Source organism: Lepus europaeus, unplaced genomic scaffold, assembly GCF_033115175.1.
Source record: "Lepus europaeus isolate LE1 unplaced genomic scaffold, mLepTim1.pri SCAFFOLD_29, whole genome shotgun sequence".
NCBI lineage: Eukaryota > Metazoa > Chordata > Mammalia > Lagomorpha > Leporidae > Lepus > Lepus europaeus.
This window is the reverse complement of record NW_026909167.1, coordinates 939,769-960,819: the sequence shown is the minus strand read 5'-3', so window position 1 is coordinate 960,819 and position 21,051 is coordinate 939,769. Positions and strand designations below refer to the sequence as shown.

The window sequence follows — 21,051 nt, the reverse complement described above, 5'->3', positions numbered from 1 at the left end:
TTCTCTTTCACCTAGCCTGAGAGGTAAACAGTCATTTCCCTGTAGAATCATATTGACAGACTAGTAATGAAGAAAAGGGCAAAAGAAATTAATATTCAGTGGCAGAATCTCAATCCTTAAAAAAATTCAGGATATTACATCCTAGAGTAGAAACTAAGAACATGTCTATGAAGTTTGAACCTTCTCTTTTTCTACCACTCTAAAGAGAAATCATGGATTAGCAAAGATTGAGAGTCTTTTTCAATCTGAATTGTTGGCAGTTTGGTGGTTGAAAATGATAATTTTTAATGTTTTAATTTCCATTTCCCAGATAGCTGATTAGGTTGAAACTTTTTTCCATGTGTTTAGGTCTTTTAATTCCTTCTTTCACAAATAATCTTTTTAAACTTTTTACTCCAGAATAGTTTAAAGTTTATGAAACATTGTAAAGTAGTATAAAGAATTTGCATATGCCATACTCCCAGGTCCCTTATTAACATCTCTGATTAGTGTGATATGTTTGTCACAATTAATGAACCCCACCTAGCTTCTAAATTTTTAAATCCACACTCTTTCTATCCTTACCACCCCTCTCAGCCACAGTAATCACCACTCTATGTTCAGACTGAACTGGTTTTTGTTTTGTTTTGTTTTCATATATGAAGGAGTATATGTAGTATTTGTTATTCTGTGCCTGGCTTGTTTCACTCAAAATCTTTTTTTAAAGATATATTTATTTATTTGAAAGTCAGAGTTACTCAGAGAAGGAGAGGAAGAAAGAGAGAGAGAGAGAGAGAGAGAGAGAGAGAGAGAGAGAGAGAGGTTTTTTAAAATTTTTTTTCCCTCTTCCAGTCCAGCTCTCTGCTGTGGCCAGGAGTGCAGTGGAGGATGGCCCAAGTGCTTGGGCCCTGCACCTGCATGGGAGACTAAGAGAAGCACCTGGCTCTTGGCTTCGGACCAGCATGGTGTGCCGGCTGCAGTGAGCCGGCCGCAGCGGCCACTGGGGGGGGGGGGGTAAACCAATGGAAAAAGGAAGACCCCTCTCTCTGTCTCTCTCTCTGTCTCTCTCTCTCTCTCTCTCACTGTCCACTCTGCCTTAAAATGTCCAAGAGAGGTGGTATGGTATATTGAAAAAGAGCTCTAAGCTGGGATACCATTTTTTTCCCCATTACTGGAAAGTTGCCTTCTTCATCTTCAGATTGTCTTCTTTACCTATGTCGAGCAAGCGACCTCACACTGGTGGCACCACGCGGCTTCTACGCAGGTCGTAGACTCCTCCGAGAGAGAGGTTTTACATCCACTGTTTCACTCCCCAATTGGTTTCAATGGCTGGAGCTGTGTCGATCCAAAGCCAGGAGTCAGGAGCTTCTTCCGGTTCTCCCACATGGGTGCAGGGGCCCAAGGACTTGGGCCATCTTCTACTGCTTTCCCAGCCCATAGCAGAGAGCTGGATTGGAAGTGAAGCAGCTGGGACTCGAACCAGAGCCCATATGGGATGCCAGCACTGCAGGCGGCAGCTTTACCCACTATGCCACAGCACCGGCCTATCAAAATCTTTTAATATCATTTATTTTTCTATGCCTGGTCTCTTTCCTCATGAATTTGTCAGAGCATTTTGTTGTGTTATGGTCTGGCCTAGCTCTGCACCCATCAGGGTGGGGTTAGAGTCCAGGCTTGGGAAGGTCAGGGTTAGGGTCTGTCTTGGCATAAGGTCAGGGCTCAGGGTCCAGGACTTCTCTTAGTAGAGTTCAGGCCTATCATGGTCTCAGGTAAGGTCAGGGTGGGAGCAGGGCTCCTCTGGAACTGAAGCCACAGCAGGATGAGGTCCTGTCTGGGACCAGGGTCAGACATTGCTCTCCACCCTTCTTCTGGTCCTGGCATCCAGTATGGACATGGGAACTGTGCTTCCATGATCCCTGCTTTGGCTGCTGCTGCCTCCCCTGAGCCCTGCGACCACTTCCACCCAGCAGCCCATAGTTCCTCAACCTCTTACAGGCTAAGGGCTGAATAGGGCTGCCATGGGGTGCAGAGTGGTGGGGAGCTGGCAGCCATTGGGTCCCAGAGCTCTGTGAGCCCAGCCCAAGATAAGTTAGAAACCTGGGAGACAGGACTAGTGGTGGAGGTCACCTGGATGTTGCCTTGTCCCTCCCAAACAGGTACCCTCAGGATGACATGAGCCAGATGAATCAGGTTCCCCACTCAGGAAGAAACCTTTCTTGGCTGGGACATCCCCAAATCCCAGGGTGGGACCCTGGACATGGATAAATGGTTGAAGTCTGGCCCTGGGATGGGTGGAGGGAGAAAGCTGGAACACCCAGCTGTACCAGCAAACTCAGCACACTGAGATGCCAGTGATCAGATCCTCACGCACTCAGACTTTGAGAGGTTTTACCCCTTTGGGAGTGACATTGCCATGCGTCAACTGCACCTGCCTGTGAACTTCACCTCCTCCATTGTCCCTGTCTACCTCCCAGCCCTGTATGTGTAGCTAACCAGTCTCACATCCTGTTGGGTAACTGGCTGGGGAATGCTCACTGAGGTAGCAAATGGGTGTGGGAAAGATGGGAGCCCAAGCAAGGAGAAAAGGGATGAGTGTGGTGCAAGAGAATAAAGCAGCGATGGGTCAGCCCTACAAAGAGGTCAAGGCTGGTTTCAGAAGCCACTGGACCTTGGCACTCTGTGCCTCAATTTCATGACATGTAAGATGATGACTGGACTGGACCAGGGCCCTTATGACTCTGAAGGTGTGTGGTTCTACACCCTCAGAAGGCCCTAGACCCAGGCTCTGAAAGTCTAGGAATGTTGGGCAGTTGGAATCAAGAATCTAAGTTTGCATTGTTATGTATTTAATGTTTTTATCAGGCATGGATCTGAGAAGACTTGAGTCCTCTGATCGTTACAGGTCACCACTGAATACCTTGATTTTCCCTTGTCATAGAAAGTGTTTGGGAAAAGTGGAAAGAAAGTATACTGACCTCTGAGGCAGTGTGAAACAATAAAATGATCATGACCTTGGCGTGTTTAACCTTTCTCAACGCCACCTTGCTCTTCTAAATTGGGTTGACTGCTTTATAGTCTTGTTAGGTGAACTGAGTCACAGAGGAGATATTTTTGGTTGGTTGCTTGAATGATTGAAGAAAGAGAAATTTGGCAAAGACTTATGGGCAACAGAATTTATTGATGGGATAATATGTGGTTTGGGGAAAAGCGAAATGTGATGGTAAGGAGAAAAACAACATATCTGATAATTGTTTGTTGAGTCATAATTTGCTACAGGCTTTCTCAACAGAGATGGTACAGGTCTGTTGGACTGAACTTGTCTTCATTGATTGGGGCTCTGCCTTGATCCTGGGCCCTAGCCTAATAATTAGAATCACTCCCTAATCAGATGACAAACAGCTAACAGTGTGAACCTCTCTCTGCCACTGGTTCCTCCTTGTGGGGAAAGTGATCCCTAGTGATCATACTTGTTTATCCCAGTCCTCACTCAGGACTGTGAAACCGTGTAGTTACTCCACTGTGCTGCTACCTCCTTTGCAGGATAGACCATTATTTCTGTCCTGTAGTCCCTGACCTGGTCTCCTAGTATCCAGCCTCTTGTGTCTCTACTTAACTCTCCAAACAACTATCAGAACATTACTTTAAAGCATGTCATTGCACTTTCCTGTTCATTCCTCTCCATGGATTTTTCGCTTGTGCTCAGAATAAAATTGCTATTTCCTACTTTGGCTTTAAAAGCCTTGCATAGCGTTGGCTTCCTGATCCCTCTGCCTCATCTCCTGCCACATCCCTCACGCCATCCCTGTCACACAAGTCTTCTTGTTTCTTTAGTATGCGAAGGCCTTTCCCACCTAAGGGCCTTTAGCTATGTTGTTTCATGGGCCTAGCTTGCCCTCTCCTCCAGTCTTTGCAGGGTTTCTTCTTTACATTTATGATTCAGATCTTCCGCTGAGGAATTTTACTTCACACTGTGAGCATAAAGAGGTCATCCCTACTATCACATCTCCATGTCTTTGTTCTTCATAATAGATCAAATATAATTCAACTTGTTTACATGCTGTGACCAACAAATGTCCCCATCTGTCATTAGTGTCCAAGAGATACCTAGCATGTGCACAGATCAATGGAGGAGTGAATAGATGATTGAGTGGAGAGATGGATCAATGGAAGAGAAGATAGATGCATGGTTGGATGGATGAAGATTTGGTGGGCAGATGCATGGATAAAAGGATGGGTGAGTGGATAGATGGGTAATTAGGCTGGATGTATTGATAGGTGGGGAGATTGATGGCTGAGTAATGGAGAGATTACTGAAAGATCAGATGCACGGGTAAATGGAAGCATTAGTGATTGAATGGGGATGTGAAGGACAATAGGTGTGTTAGTGGTTGGCTGTGCAAACGTGGGTAGATGGGTGGATGAAGAAATGGAAGAGAGTAATGTATGGAAAGGAATAGGGTGATTTATGAAAGGGTGAGCAGGTCAGTGAATGGTTGCTAAGCCCCAAGTGTTGGTGGGATTTGCCTCTCTGTGGCATAGAACAGGTGTGGTCTGTTGTTCAGAGAAGTGAAATGAATTGGATGAGAAGTTGGAAATATTTGAGAAAATGGAGAGGAACTTCGAGGATAATAGGTGACCAAGGCAGTTTTTGATGCTCAGATGTTATGAGAAAAACCCTGTGAGAGGGATATTGGTGAATAGACAAGCAGCGTGAGAATTCAGAATAGAGTACGTCAGGGTGGCTTGACTAAGCCACAGCACACATTACTGACCTCCTGCTTTATTTATTTTTTTGCAATGTGTCTTTTACCACCCTCCAATCTCCAGTAAGGTCAGGTGAGTCTCATTGAGAACCAGTTCTGTAAGTTATTATATGGGCAGAGAACTGACTCAGACAAATGCTCTGTATATAGAGATGGTTTGTGAGGAGAAATTCTCGAAAGAAGAGTCCATCTGCCCTGTGAGTAAGGCCCTGTCTGGGGATGCTTGTCTGTTCTCCTGGGCTCCATTCCTCATCAGTCTCCCCGAAGTAACCCCTTTCCTGGCCCAGCCCCAACGTAAGGGCATCTGCTAGAAGGACCCTAAATCAACACCCATTTTCATTGCATATTTAAATGTCCTAATTGAAGTATGACATAACTACACAAGAGTATGTAATTCATAAGTCTAAAGTTTGATGCCCTCCCCACACTCCCAAAACATGTTACCAGTAACCCCAGAGGCCCCACTTCATATCCTGTTCTTATCATTGATAATCAGGGCAATTACCACCTTCACTTTTAAGCACCTTAGACTAGATTCTTAGTTTATATTAATAGAATTACAGCTAGCACTCTTTTGTGTCTTAATGTTGTATATGTGAGACCCATATATGCTGTAACACATAGTTAAGGTGTTTTCATTCTCATTGCTGTATAGTGTGCTGCCATGAGAACTGAATTTTATTATCAATTCTGTGCTTGGGAGGTATCAGAGTAGTTTCCACCTGGAGATATCTGAGTAGCAGAGCTGTGCACATCTTTTATTTCTCTTCGTAGCAGAGATGAACACTCTGTCTTTCATGGTACATGTCCTAGCATTGCAGGATAGAAAGGGGTGTGGGTTCATCTTCCTCCCAGGTTAGCAAACAGCCTGCATCAGAGGTTGTATCCTCACCAACACTCATTCTGATCATTTTGGTGAGTGGGGTGGTTTATGATTTTTATTTGCATTTTGCTGATGACTGACTAATTACATTTTCATATGTGTATTGTCATTGGAGATCTGTGAAATTTCTGTTCTATTTTTTTTAACCTGTTGGTTTTCTGTTAGGTGACTGACTTTTTCTTGTAGTAGCTCTCTGTATATTCTGGATATAAGTTCACTTTTTTACATAAGGACTGGGTCCCATTTTATAGGTGTAAAAACTGAGCTGTAAAACTATACAGTATAGGTGTAAAAACTGAGGTGTAAAAGCAGAGACAGAAAGTGAGTAGGTGAAAGTGAGTGATACAACCTGGGCCCGGCCGTTCTGGTCATTACAGCATCCTCCATGTGGCCGAGTCTCCTGCGCAGGCCTCTGTGAGCTAAACTGTTCCATACATGGCGGCATGGGGTGGAGAGGAAATTGTTAGGACCGTATTTTGCCACATAGTCCAGCTGTGTGGCTAGCTACTCCTGGTCTTTTTATCTTCTGAGCTGGTGTTGTCCTCTGTAATGGGGGTTTCTGAAGCCTCCTTCATGTGGTTGTTGAAAGGATGGTGTATTGTGTGGGTTAACATCCCCCAATTTTTTCTCTTCCCGGGAACCTTTGAGTTTGACCATAGTTGGGAATGGGGACTTTATAGATGTACTTTATTAAGAATCTCAGGATGGGGGCCAGCGCTGTGGCACAGCAGGTTAAAGCCCTGGCCTGAAGTGCCGGCATCCTATATGGGTGAGGGTTCTAGTCCTGGCTGCTCTTCTTCTAATCCAGCTCTCTGCTATGGCCTGGAAAAAGCAGTGGAAGATGGCTCAAGTCATCAGGCCCCTGCACACACGTGGGACACCCAGAGGAAGATCCTGGCTTCAGATAGTCTCAGCTCAAGCCATTGGAGCCATCTGGGGAATGAACCAGCAAATGGAAGACCTCTTTCTCTGTCTCCATCTCTCTCTGTAACTCTGTCTTTCAAATAAATAAAATAAAATCTTAAAAAAAAAGAGAGATAAGATAGTGGGACTAGAATAAGCATTTATTTAAAAAAAAATCTCAGGATGACAACACCTTTTGGGTAGATCCTAAATCCAATGACTAATGTCCATATGAGAAGAGAGGCCAGTTTCAGGCATTTGATGCAGTGGTTACGAGGCTACTTGTGGTGCCCAGGCCATGTTAGGGTGCCTGTGTTTGATTTTAATTCCAGCTACTTGTTCATATGTACCCAGGGAGACAGCAGTGATGGCTCAGGTAGCTAGCCCCATGCCACTCAAGTGGGACTTGGAATCAGTTCCCAACTCTACCTTCAATCTGACCCATCCCTGCCTTTCAAGAGCTTTAGGCAAGTAGACTAAGAGATGGAAATCTCTGTTATTCTTTGTCTCTGTCTCTCTCCAACTCTCAAATAAATAAAAATGAAGGTGTTAAAAAATAAGAGGATCCATGGAGGTAAGATATTCCCATGGAGACGGAGGCAGAGGCTGGAGTGATACAGTTAGAAGCCACAAAACACCAACAGCGACCAGAAGTAAGCAGAGGTGAGGAGTTCCTCCTGCAGCATTTTAAGGTGGAGTGACTTTGAAACACCTTGATTTTGACTTCTGGCTTCCAGGATCATCAGAATCAGTTTCTCTTATTTCCAAACTACCTAGTTAATGACAACTTATTATGGCAAGCTTTTATAACTGAATACATTTAGCTAAATCATACCACTAGCAAAACGACAGATTGAAATCTAGAACCTGGTGTTTGTTGTCCCCACTCTGAACACTGATTCACCCTGGCAGTGGGAAGGGTCCATTGGCAATTTAGTTTTTTTTTTTTGTTTGTTTGTTTGTTTTTGACAGGCAGAGTGGACAGTGAGAGAGAGAGAGAGACAGAGAGAAAGGTCTACAGTTGGTTCACCCTCCAATGGCTGCCGTTGCTGGCACGCAATGGCCGGCACATTGTGCTGATCCGAAGCCAGGAGCCAGGTGCCTTTCCTGGTCTCCCATGCGGATGCAGGGCCCAAAGACTTGGGTCATCCTACACTGCCCTCCCAGGCCATAGCAGAGAGCTGGCCTGGAAGAGGGGCAACCGGGACAGAATCCAGCGCCCCTACCGGGACTAGAACCTGGGTGCCAATGCCGCAGGCGGAGGATTAGCCTATTGAGAGGTGGCGTCAGCTGGCAATTTAGTTTTCATAAATAGATTTGTTTATTTAATCTGAAGTCACACTTGCATAGAGAAGGGAGAAACGCAGAGAGAGGATCTTTCACCTACACATTCACTCCCCACTTGGCCACTATATCCAGGGCTGGGCCAGGCTGAAGCCAGGAGCCAGGAACATCATCAGGGTCTCCCATCTGGGTGGCAGGGGCCCAAATGCTTGGGCCACACTCCACTGCTTTTACCTGTCTCATTAACAGGGGGTTGGTTGGGAAGTAGAGTAGCACCATATAGAGTATATAGAGTAGCACCCATAGGAATGCTAGCACTGCAGGTGGTGCTACGTACAGTGCCTGCACCAGTAACTCAGTTTTCATTGCTTCCCAGTGAGCTCGCTGAGCTACAGGGAGGGCCCTCAGCTCCCTGCCCTCCTCGTGGGAGGAGGTTCCAGGTCTGTTGGTTCCCTGTCCCTACACCCCTCATTGCTTCTTTCAGGCTGTCTCACCTGGCCCACCTCCTGAGAGTCTGCTGCACCCACAGGCAGAGAAAAGGGCCTGCTGAGTGCAGTGCTAGGGCCTGGACCTCCTCTCCAGCTTGGCCCTGCACCTGCATTCCCCTGAAAAGGCCATGCTGTGGTGTCTCAGGGCCAGTGCCCTTGACTGTGCACCTGATGGGCACACCGTCATGAACCCACAACCCTCCCCTCCTGTTGTTCCTTCCCAAGGCCAGGGCACTGCTGAGCTGGACTCCTGAGAGTCCAGACAAACACCCCTGCCCCTCCTTCTTCAACCTGTCCATTGCCACTGCCTGTCTCTGAGAACCCTCAGATTTCCTCCCCTGCCTGACCTGGTCCCCACCTCCTCCTCAGGGCTCCCCGCCCTAGCCAGAGTGCCAAGACACAGCTCTGAGGAGACACGTGCTGCGGGGTGACTCAGTGCTCACACTGTGGGCCAGTCCAGTCTGTAATCGGTCATCGCCTGCACTGTGACCTTAACCAGGTTTCCTCACCTGCAAATGGGTTTGGTCTTAAGGTTCCTACAGAAAAGTAAGCACATTGCCTGGCATTCAGCAGATGGTGAACAAGTGTTGGCCCTCCAGTTCCAGATCTTGTCCATCTCCCTGTGTCTGAGCTGCACTTGTTCTTAGTGCCTGTCTCAGACCTGTCCCTGCATAGGGTCCTGAGAGGTGGGACTTTACCCTCTTGGAGCTCCCCAAGGGCCTGGAGATGCTGGGGTCCTTTGGTGCTTCCCCCAGCAGCACAAAATGCAGGGTGATGTTGGTGACCCCATCACTCATAGCATTAATCCCATGGCCTGGAGCAGATGAGGCCTGCTGCTGCCTTCTCAAGCTGGGTGGGGGCACAGTGAGAGGAAGGCAGGGGAAGGGCACTCCCTGTGGGGAGCCCAAGAAGGGAACAACAGGACACCAAAGGCACAGCACTGTCCTCAGAAGGACCTTGATGTGAATTTCCCAGCACCCAGTATCAAGTCACCACCACCTGGGAGCCCAGTGGCTGACACTGAGTGACTAATAGACCTGAGGGGCCAGAGTCCCGGTGTGGGCCACCCGGTTCCTATGAGCCTCTAGTGCACATTCTGCTCCCGCCTTTCCAGCTTCTCCCGTTGCAGCACACCCTGGCCAGTGACCTATTCCTGCATCCTCAGAGTGCATCCAGTCAACCTCTGCTTCTGTCCTCACATTCCTTCTGCCTCTGCCCCCTGCTGCCCCATTCCCTTAGAAGGACATGAGGGATGGTACCTGAGTACTCCAGGGGTCCTCTACCCTCTCAGGTCCCTCAGCTCCATCCCATGTGTACAGTCTTTCTGCACGTGAAGTCACTTATTCCCAGGTTCTAGGGATGAGGACGAGGACACCCAGAGGCCATCAAGTTGTAATCACACCAAGTCCCCCTTTGCTCTCCCTGTCAATGGCTTCTTACCTTTTCTTCTTTGCTGGCATCTTTATGGTCCTAGCTCTACCTGGTGCCTGCCAACTTGGCACCCTATGCCTAGCACCAGGCTGGCTCTGTTAACTGCTTGTGGCCTCCTGTGATACCCTAGGTCCTGACACAGCCGTTCTCACCTTGTTTGTACAAGCTGCACCCTCCCCCAGTGGGTTGAGGAAGTCTGGTTCTGGAGGCCCCTAGTTTGCTACCTTCCCAAAGTCTGGGTACTAGTGAAACAGGCCAGTGCAGGTCTGGTCTGCTGACCTGCGTCTACCCCAGCATCTGCCCCAGGGTCTCCTGCTCAGTGGACTGGGTTGACAGAATCAAGAGGCCCACTCCTTCCCCAGACCCAGCATCTGCTCCATCCTACACCAACCTGTTGTTCAGCTGGACCCCACACAGCCCTCAGAACTGCGCTTACCTGGCTTCTGCTGCCATTTATCCTCAGGGCCTCCCAGAAAGCCTTGACGTGACCTGTGGGCCTTCAGCGCTTTTCATCCCATGTACCAGTGTCCTTGCCTGAAACTTCTCCTTGGCTTTTCTACCCACCCTCAAACCAAGTGTGGCAGTATCAGAGGAAAGCAATGACCCACCCTGCTCCTCTTCTGATCTCTCATGCTCCGCCATGCCCGCCCTTCCCTTGGGGTCAGCATCTAGTTCCCTTGTTCAGAAAGGAGACCTTGCAGGAGGACTCTCAAGTGTGAGTTCCCAGGAGAAGAGCAGGTGTGTAGGGGAACACTAAGGGGCACCATTAGGGGAGAAGGCTGATTCTGCCTCTCACAGAACGTGTCTGCTACAGGGGCACCCAGGCCTGCAGAAGGAGTGAGACGTCCCACTCAGGACCCACAGTGCAGAGGATCCAGGGCTTTTCCGAGCATGGCTGGGGGTTTTAAAGGGAAGACTGAACTCCAGTGGTCCTCAGGGAGGGAAAGCCTGGGATGTAGAGTGACTGAGCAGGGCTGCGTCCAGAACCAGGACGTGAGGAAAGGGGTCCTGGCCTGTGACTGGAGGACGAGAGATGGACATAGGGGCTGGGATGGTTACCTCAGCAGCCTTCTCAAGGTCTTGGTGTGTGGATAAGAGGGAGAGCCTGTCCTGCTTCTGACAGGGGACTGGACATGTGATGACTGTGAAATATGAAGAGACCATCAGCCCTGCTTACAAAGCCTACCACAACAGCAGCTCTTACGAGAGTCTTTTCTTTGGAGGTTTTACCAGCACCCAACTGATTTGGTGGACAAGAAATGCCAAACTCCAGCACGCTCTTACATTTCTTCCACACCATGGGTTGGGGTGAGGGCTACTCAGAGGTACATGTGAAGGTCACAGGACAGTAGCCCAGGGTCAGTAAAATCACAGGGTTATAGAATGCCTCCCCTCCAACACCTCCCCACCTCATCATTAGGACTCCTGTATAATAACAGATTATAGCAGAAGATACTGCCTGGACTCAACCCAGCCCCTGGCCATTGCCAGTTTGGGGAGTGATACAGCACATAGGAGTATTTTCTCCCTCTCCCTTTTCTCCATCCCCCCCCCCTTCTTCTCCCTTCCTCTTGTACCTTTCAAATAAAATGAAAAAAAAAATCAATTTTTTCTTTGAAAAAGAATATCAATCCCCTTCAGCTTTTCCAAAGAAGGGAAGAGGAGGGAACACTCATAACTCATGCTGTGAGGGTAGCATTATTATTATTATTATTATTATTATTATTATTTTACTGAAGTTCTTTCTTTCTTTCTTTATTTGAAGGCAGAGTTACAGAGAGGCAGAGGCAGAGACAGAGAGGTCTTCCATCTGCTGAATCACTCCCCAAATGGCCACAATGGCTGGAGCTGGCCTGATCGGAATCTAGGAGCCTGGAGCTTCTTCTGGGTCTCGCATGTGGGTGCAGGGGTGCAAGGACTTGAGCCATTTTCCACTGCTTTCCCAGGCCATAGCAGAGTGCTGGATTGGAAGTGGAGCAGCCAGGACTCGAACCAGTGTCCATATGGAATGCTGGTGCTGCAGGTGGCAGCTTTACCTGCTATGCCATATCACGGCCCCAAACATTCTCTTGATATCACTACCAAAGCTGCAGTAATTGAAGAAAATGAAAATCTTTGGAATGAACTAAGACACAGGACACTGCAGGAAGGGGTGTTGCCATCAGAGGTGGAATTCGTCCTTCGGAAGACTGAGGTGGGGAGGGGATGAGAGCCAGCCCAGTGCAGCCTTAGTCATGAAATGTTTGTCTGAAGTTAGTGAGAGGCTTGCACACAAGGCATCCGTGCTGGTGTCAGGGAACAGAACATAGTGGATTTTGAAGACCTTAACAGGGCCGTGCTGGTCTGGGACACGCAGAGCCTGTCTAGGATAGGAGTCAGGTCCTGAGAGCCCCCATGGGGGCCGCCCAGGTTCTTTCCTCCCAGCCCAGGATGCCTTCACAGAAACTGCAGGGGCTGCGAAGGGCCTCAGCTGCCCCTGTGTGTCCCAGGGGCCAGCCCTTCTCTTGTCTGCCAGGAGACCTGTGTCAGCCACTGCCTGTGGTCGACTGATGAGCAGACTCGTGCTGGCCCGCCCTTTTCCCGGCTGCTGGGACAGGATGGGGCCGCCTGTTAAGACGAATGAGGGCCACCCGCCAGTGCTGCCCAGGGCACAGAGCCGTGGAGGACCTCCTGTAGCGCTGAGGTCCCCCTGTGGAGCAATCCCACCTGGTCACTGAGAAAGCACAGCCCTTGGCTTTGGCGGCCATCAGTGCTGCTCAGATTGTCAGCCTACATTACCCCAGATGCCGCAGCCTCTTTTCCCAAAGCCAGCGCTTTCCATCTCCCCAGACCCACACTGAGGAGGGACCAGGCCTGCCTGGAGCCTGCTTCAGGGGAGCAGAAAGGAGCCCCTCGGGAGGGTGCCCTCTCCAGGCTCAGTTCTCGGACTCTGCTCCTGGGGCCCTCGACTGACGGCTCAGAAGCAGCTCCCAGGAAGACATGTATAGGACACAGAGGGCAGTGGGGCTCAGGAGGACCCAGAGCCAATGAGGGCTCGTGTGGGCGTGGGGTAGGAAGCGTGGGAACCTGGAGGGAGATGTTGGTCAGGCCCCTGTGCAGCCATGAGCAGGCATCTCCGTCTGTCTGCCTCACCGCCCTCACCCCGCTGATGCCAGGACAGAAGGCAGCAGAGCAGACTGTTTCCAAAGTAACTTCCTTTATTTACACAAACAAAGTCCCAAAGGGATGATTCCACACTCTTGCCCCAGGTCCCTCCACCTGGGGGTCCTACAGTCGCCCTCTTGTGGTGAGGAACAGCAGGGTCAGCACTTTGGGTGCAGGGCAGAGTTAGGGTCCATGTGCTTCAGGCTGCACCTAGAGGAGCTGCTCCCCAGAGCCCTAGCGCCACCTAGTGGGCTGAATGATGCTTCTTCCTCCTCCTGGTGTCAAAGTGGTCACGTTTCCTCTTCTGAGCCTGGGAGTTTCCCACAGATCCCAGAGCCTGGGCCTGCCCTCCAGAAGCCCTGAGGTGAGGCACTGGGCAGGGCTTCTTTTTTGCAGGGCCCGGGCCTCCCTGGAGAGCTTGCTTCCTGGACTTTGCAGCATGTGGGAGGGGACCCCTAGGGTCCCTTCCATGGGTAGACAGGGGTTTTGGTGCTCTGCAAGGATTCCCAGCTCCAAGGCAGGGCAGGTCTTCGGCAGAGGCCTCGCTGCGTGCAAAGCCCAAGGGCAGCAGGTGGTGCTGGGAGGCCAGGAGGAAGGAGAGACTGGGAAGTTCCTCCTCATTCTCACTGGAGATGTCCAATGGTGCATGCGGGCCCCCAACAGAGGGTCCTCCTCTGAAACTCCCGGCATCTTTGGTGGCCCCCAGTGAAGGACATGCCTGATGTCCACTGAAGACAGCATTAACCTCAGGCCTGCACAGGGGGGTGTCTGGGACTGCATGTCTCTGCAGGTCTTGGGAAGGCATCGACCGGGAGAAGCACTGAGCTCTGGCCCCAAGGCGGGGGCCCTGGTTGTCACTCTCTGCACTTTGTTGGGGTCCAGATTCAGAATTGCTGGGGTTCAGTATGGGCACACCATGACTGGGGGTTGCCCCCACGGCCCCATCCTCTGTCAAGGAGAAGTGCTTCGCCATTACCTGCAGAGAAAACAGGCCCTTAGTGGCTGAGCCAGGTGTGAGGGAGGCCAGGGAGTGTACAGCAGGTACTCAGGAGGAGGCAGAAAGGCCCGAGTCTCTGGGCTGGTTCCATCAGTGTGAGGGGGTTCTGCCTCCACCCACATGAGCCTCATTCTAGACTGTACCCTAACCTGGAACTGGCTCTTCTGTCTCCTTAACACATGTGAGCACCTGCACCCCACCTGAAGCAGCTCCTGAAGAAGTCATTCTTCCCCAGCAGAGTAGGGGGAGACAAAATGATCTGGGTCTGCCATGCTGGGGTCCCCCCTTCTACCACCAGTTTACCTAGGTGCCCCTCCCTGCCCTGTCTACATGCTGCTCCCACCCTGGTTTCCTGGTGCCCCTCCCTGCCCTGTCTACCTTCTGCCCCCTGAGTTTCCTGGTGCCCCTCCCTGCCTGTCTACATGCTGCCCCCACCCCTGGTTTCCTGGTGCCCCTCCTGCCCTGTCTACATGCTGTCCCCCTACCCCTGGTTTCCTGGTGCCCCTCCCTACCCTGTCTACCCACCCCTGGTTTCCTGGTGCCCCTCCCTGCCCTGTCTACCTGCTGTCCCCACCCCTGGTTTCCTGGTGCCCCTCCCTGCCCTGTCTACATGCTGCCCCCACCCCTGGTTTCCTGGTGCCCCTCCCTGCCCTGTCTACATGCTGCCCCTACCCCTGGTTTCCTGGTGCCTCTCCCTGCCCTGTCTACATGCTGCCCCCACCCCTGGTTTCCTGGTGCCACTCCCTGCCCTGTCTACATGCTGCCCCCACCCCTGGTTTCCTGGCTCACCTCCCTGCCCTGTCTACATGCTGCCCCCCACCCCTGGTTTCCTGGCTCACCTCCTTGCCCTGTCTACATGCTGTCCCTACTCTAATACTGACCACCTTCTGTCCTTTACCTGGCCAGCAGTCAGCCCTTCCTCCTTCTCCAGCTCCTTGGATAGGGCTGTGAGGTCCAGCTGTGGATCTGGGGAAAGCAGTTCTTCCAGGAATCTGGGGTGAATGATGGCCTCCGCCTAGAAAAGACGCAAGATGTCCGTGATCATCCTTGCTTGAAGCATCTGAGATGATGGGAACTTGAACAGAACCAGAAAGCAATGACGGCCCCATCACTGTTCACACTCTGGGGGTGTAAATCAGTGGGCAGTCAGCTTCACTCACTACGCACTCACTCACTCACTCAGGAACACAAAGGCAGTGGTGAAGAACTTGCATTTGCTTAAGGGCCTGGCAGGGTCCATTTTTGGATCTTGCATCCCAGTGCCGCATCCCAACCCACCTTGGTGACAAAATCCACCTGGGAGCATAGACTGTCAATGTAGGACAGCATTTCCGGGTCCGGGTATGACCCCTCATTCTCCAGGAAACCTTCATCTCTGTCCTCTTCTGGGTGGCCATCGGGAGGCTCCCAGGACAAGGGTGTTGGCCCCAGCAACGTGTCCATGATTTCCATGTACTCCTTCACGGCCTCTGGCGGGATCTCCTTGGGTGTCTTGTCCTGAGGCCCCTGGTGTCTGGGTGGCACTGGACAGGCAGGCAGGGCCTTGGAGCTGGCCTTCCTGGGGGCACACCCTGTGGATGGGGAACATGGTGTGAGTACAGGGGCCCCAGTGTCATGTCAGGCGCAGTGGGGTGGACAGTTGTTGGGGGACATGAGTGGTCTCGCTGGGCCAGGCGAACCTGACAACAGCATCCGAGAGAGGAGATGGGGCTGAGAGGTGGAACACCTGAGTCACCAACACTCTGTGTTCTTATCTCCAGACCCCATCCTGGCCAGAGTTTGCTGGCTCCTTGGGAAGCTAAGGGATGAGAGGCACTATGACTGTGGCATGAAAAATCCCCAGGTGATGGCCCAAAGCATGTGGGCCCCTGGGCTGTCCGTGGGACATTCTGCACAAAGGAACACATGTTGCTCTTGAAGGAAAGGCCCAGACGAGGGGACAACGGATCCCGGGGTTGTGTTGGCCTCTGCCAAGGGCTGTGTTGGGACACGAGAGACTGTACCTGGCTGCTGGACAGCCACAGGGGCTGGGGGCCCTTGAGGAAGCAGCGCTGGTGAGACCGGTGGGGGCTGGCAAGGTTTCCCCTTCATCCACCCCAGCTTCTGAATCTGCATCTCCTCCTCTTCCTCAAACTCCATGAACCTGAGAGTGGGGGACACAGGCCAAACGTGAGGGGCCCATGCCCTGACAAGCGATCTGGCAGCAGCTGGTGGCAGACACATGCACATGTCCCTTGGGGTCAGCGAGGCCCATGTCTGGTCAGTCCCATGGGGGTAAAACATTCTGGGAACAGTGCCCTGTTCTGCCCTGCACGGGCCTGTAACGTGTGTCTCTGATCCCCTACAGGCCCAGTTAACAAAGGCACAGCAGATCTCACCACTTGCATGCCTTGTCTGGCCCTATACAGAGCCACAAGTAGGGCTGACTCAAAAGGACATTTATCACAAGCTCTTTTGGGTCCTAGTTCAGAATCAAAGATCCTGAGCCCGAGACTGTGATCCTTGTAGGGGGAGCAGGAGATGAGGGTCCAGGGGCAGGCAGGAGGATGGGAGGCCTGGCTGAGAGGTGGGGCATTGCCTCTGAGTGCTGTGTGTTTAAACTTATCTCACTGCATAAACAGGCAGAAATGCAGCACAGGGCCCTGCTTCTGAGACACCAGACCCCCGAGAACACACTCTGGGCTGCAGCACATTCTGGGATGGCGCTTCACTGTTGAGAACACATCTGTCCATAGCGCCTCTCTCGAGGGCATGAGGCAGACGCTCCAATGGAGGTCGTGCCATGTGCAGAGTCCTCGTGGTGGGAGGACACCACAAGGGCTCGCTAGCTGCTCCACCTCAACCTTGAGCGTCAAAGCCTTGGTAGCTTCAGACACAGATTGGGAGGACTCCCAGGGAGGAGAGCACATAGAACCCTACATCCAGGAGGTGGGGCAGTATCCTGGGAGAGCAGGGCCCACAGAGGGCCTGTTCCAAGAAACGGTGTATGTGTGCTGACACATCGAGCCCCTCAGGCCCAGTCTCCCTCCCCAGCCTCCTCCACCATACAACCCTGGGACTAGGACTCCCAACTCACTTTTCTGCCATCTCGTAGAAGATCATCCGGTCAAAGTTGCTCTTGTGCTGCCATTCACGCAAGGCAAACTGCAGGCCCTCCTCCAGTGGCATGGTGGGCCTCCTCTGGGCCAGGGTCCGCAGCACAGGGCTGGAATTAATTCCCCAGAGTCAGTAAAAACACACAAGCCCACCCTGCCGCCTGAGCTCAGGGGTCTGACTACTGTGCTGTTGTCTCCCCTTCCCTCTGTCCCTGTCGTGTCCTCCTCCAGTGTGGGCTCTCCAGCCTCCTGGCCACCTCTCATCTGGGGGATACCCACTTCCAGGGCTGTGTTGGCCTCTCTGTCTTCCGTTTGTGGCTTCAGCATTACTGTGCAGCATGCATTGGATGATTGTATCCCCTAAATACATGTGTGCAAGTCCTAATCCTCAGTGTGATGGGGTCTGAGGTGGTGTCTGTGGTGCAGTTATGGTTAGGAGAGGTCCTAAGGCTGCAGCTCCCATGATAGTACTGGTGTCCTTAGAGGAGGGTCAAGACACGCCATAGCTTGACTCTCAAATGAAGACAGTGGGAAGGTCCTGTCTCAGGAAGAGCAGGCTCACTGGAATCTGAATCCAGCCCATGTCCTGTGCTCAGTCTTCCAGCCTCCAGATGTGACACATGAACATCTGTGGCTGAAACTGTCCAGCGTGTGGCCTTGTGCAGTGCAGCCCAAAGGGAGAACCACACAGAATGATCTGACCTGCGTGCCACGGCTCTGGTGCAGGCTGCTGGTCCCAGGGCTGAGTGTGTAACCTGCTTTATAGTTGCTGGCCAGAGGCCGCACTGGAGTTGGGACCTCAGAGCTCCTGTGAGTGGGGAGAAGTTTGGGAGCTATGCAGGCTGTGCTCTGAGTGGGGGACCAGGACTCTGTGGATGGGGACTGAGTTGGGGGGTGATGTGCCTCCTGGGAAATGCTGAGTGTTCAGAGCTGCAGGGAGATGGAGACATCAACACCAAGGCGTGGAGACTCCTTTCAGGTGCAGGCTGAGTGACGATGCAGCCAGGAGGTCAGAGGTGGGTGCGACATGGACACAGTGCCCTGCTCAGTGGAAGGTGGCTGTGTTTGTCGTGATGGTAGTAGACACAGAGGAACCAGAGCCGGAGTGGTCAAGAAAGGGGAGTGTGCCACTGCGGGGAAGGTTCCCTCTGGTTTGGTCCCCAGCAGCCCCGGACAGCGGCCTGCGTTCTTGCCTTAGGTGCTCAGAGTCCAGTCACAGCCTGTACCATGGTGTTTGGGCTGTGGCTGTGTTCTTCTCCTCATTGCCTTTTCCTCATGATGGCACTCACCGCAGTCATTTCTTGAGACAGAGTGTGTGCCTGGCCTGTGCCAAGCTCAGCAGGTTCGCTGCAGTGACCTTCTCAGCTCCCTGGGAACAGGTGCGAGTGTCTCCTCTCTGTGAGAGCTCTGGGCTGCGATGTCAGTGCTGGCCCAGGAGAGACCCTCATGCTGGTGCCCCAGCGTTGCCCTGAGTGGGCTCCTGACCACCTTCTGTCTTCCTGGAAGTTCCGGGAAGAGTGAGGGTTGGGCTGTGCATAAGACTTCCCTCCTTATCAGCCCTCACGTCAAGTCCCTGGGTCTGTGACCTTCTGTGTATGATGCTAGTGGTGGACAGGGATTGCTGTGTGGACTCAGACTCAAACCCCAGTGGTGGCTCTTGTGATTCCAGGACACGCTCTGACCTTGAGTGTTCTGTAAGGGTTACCCTGGAAATTGTGGAAGTGTAAATGTTTTCACAGGATAGCTAAGATCCAGTGGGGCAAGGCCCTGGAAGCATGTCACAGGCAGCATGAGATATCATGGCTGCCAATGGGAACTGCATGTGGTCTCTCGATAGCCTTCAGGGTCTTCCTTTGGGAGCCCTTTTAGCCTGCGTTGTCCACCCCGTGATCCTCCCAATGCACTGCCCCAGGCCCTGGGCATGGGTACTCACATGAGGAAGCAGGACAGAGCTTCTGTGTCAGGGCTCTGGGGAAGGAGCCTCCGGGCCAGGGCCTTGAAGTGCTGCCAGCGCCGGAAGTTCTCGTAGACGCTGGTGGAGTTGCAGGGGTTGTCTGGTGAGGCTTGGGCCTTGGGAGTAGGCAGGATGTGCTCCCTGTCAGCCCCTTGTGATGGTGGCCCGTTGTTTACTGGGAAGACCATCGGGGCCAGCTGGGCAGCTGGTGGTAGAGCTGGAGGAGGGCGGCCTGGAGGCCAGCCCCCCTGACTGGCCTGGGTTCCCACCATGGTAGGTGCAGGCACTGTTGCCTGCAGGGAAGACACAGGCACTGCTATGGGAGCAGGGTGCTGCCCTGCCCCACAGAACCCCTCTGGGGCATTCAGGCTGATATGGGTTTGGTTGTAGACCAAGGTCTGAGAGTGGAGGGGCTCCACTGGCTGCCCTCCTGTCCTCAACTGGAGTAATAGCTGGACATTCCCAGCCCCATTTGGGCCACAGCCACTATTTCCAGCCACTGTGGGCATCCTGGGGATAGCAGCAGGCAGCACGAGGCGACTGCCTGGAGGGAATGCCACATTCAGGAGGGGCGGAGGGGGCTGTCCCCAGGGTGGCTGGGGTGCAGGGCCATGAGTTGGTTGGGGAAAGGGCAGCAGCATGACGAGAGACGTGGAGGTGCCTGGGTGCGGGATCATGGCTGATCCCAGCCCTGGAGATGCTGTGGAGACAAAGGAGAGGGGTGAATGGAATATGCGAACGAATTCTCAATACCCTTCTTGAATAGCAATTCTCAGATACCCTTCATTGCCAGGATGCAACACTGAGTTCTCACTGCCCCTAGAGTCACACAGGGTGACTCCCAGTTCTCTAGATGTCTCCCAACACCTGGATCAGCATTGCCTCCCTAGTGGCACCTCAGTACTCCACAGCAGGCTAGGGGACTTATACAGCTGTGGTGCCACATGCCCACCCGGCCTAGGTAAAGCCAGCTGATTCACAACACCGAGCCCAGATCCCACCTTAGGGGGACTTCTTAGTGGACACTTTCCTTAAACCCTAGCACAAGAAGGTCAAAGGTCTGGGAAGAAATCTCTCCCTACCATGGCCTTGTGATTCATGAGGATAACCTTGTGATCTCTGAGGATAACGTCATCCTGCTAGCAGGTGGTACTCTTCTTAAGAGGGCCCTGCCGAAACCACAGGGAGCATATATATATTGGCCGCCCCTGGTTGCATGGCCTGGTGGTCCCTCTGTGTTCCCCAAGAACAGGACTGATAGGTAGATGTTGGTCCCTTGAGATGATCTCCTTACACAATCAGGGATGGCTGCATAGGGTTAGAAAGTCCACAGGGTGGTGACTGGTAGGGGTGTCTGGGGAGGTGTCCGGGATTTCGTAATTTCTAAAGGGTCAGATCAGAATTGGTTGAGGGAAATGGTGACTATCTGGGATTGTTCTTTATGCTCTCAGTGATGGAAAGCAAAGGCTTGAGGAGTAGGCTTGAGTCAGGGAGTTGGGGGGACAATATGTACTGGAACACATCCCTGACCAGGAACCACACAGAGCCCAGTAAATGACAACAGGCACAGTGCACATGTGTCTAAGGATCAGGATCCGTGTCCTCACATTGAACGTAACCTTCCTAACTGCTACTCTCCATCCTTTAATATAAAAACAGGTGTGGTTTCTTTGGCACAGTGAGTTAAGCTGCAACTTGGCATGTCCACATCCCATATTGGAGCTTGTTCTAGTCCTGGCAAACTGTACTTCTGATGCAACTTCTTGCTAATGTGAGAAGGGGGGCAGAAAATGAAGACATAGCACACGAATTGCTATCCTTTGTTGGAGACTCTGGCAGTGTTCTGGGCTCCTGGCTTTGACCTTGCCCAGCTCTGATTATTTCAGACACTGGGGAGTACAGTGGATAGAAGATGTAGATACCTCCTTCCCTTCCTCTCCCTCTCCCTCCCTCTCCCTCCCTTTCTCTCTCTTTCTCTCTCTCTCTCTCCCTCCCTCCCTCCTCTCTCCCTCTCTCCCTTCCTTTCTCTCTCTTTCTTTTCTCCCTCTCTCCCTTTTCCATTGCTTGTCAAGCCCTCACTATCTCCCCTCCTGTGTCACTCTGCTACTCAAATAATTAAGCTTTATGAAA

At 52.0% G+C, this 21,051-nt stretch overlaps 1 pseudogene; it reads left to right on the top strand.

Annotated features, from left to right (window-relative positions):
• Positions 1-21,051, top strand: part of LOC133754733 (F-box/WD repeat-containing protein 12-like) — a 177,697-nt pseudogene that overhangs the window by 99,852 nt on the left and 56,794 nt on the right.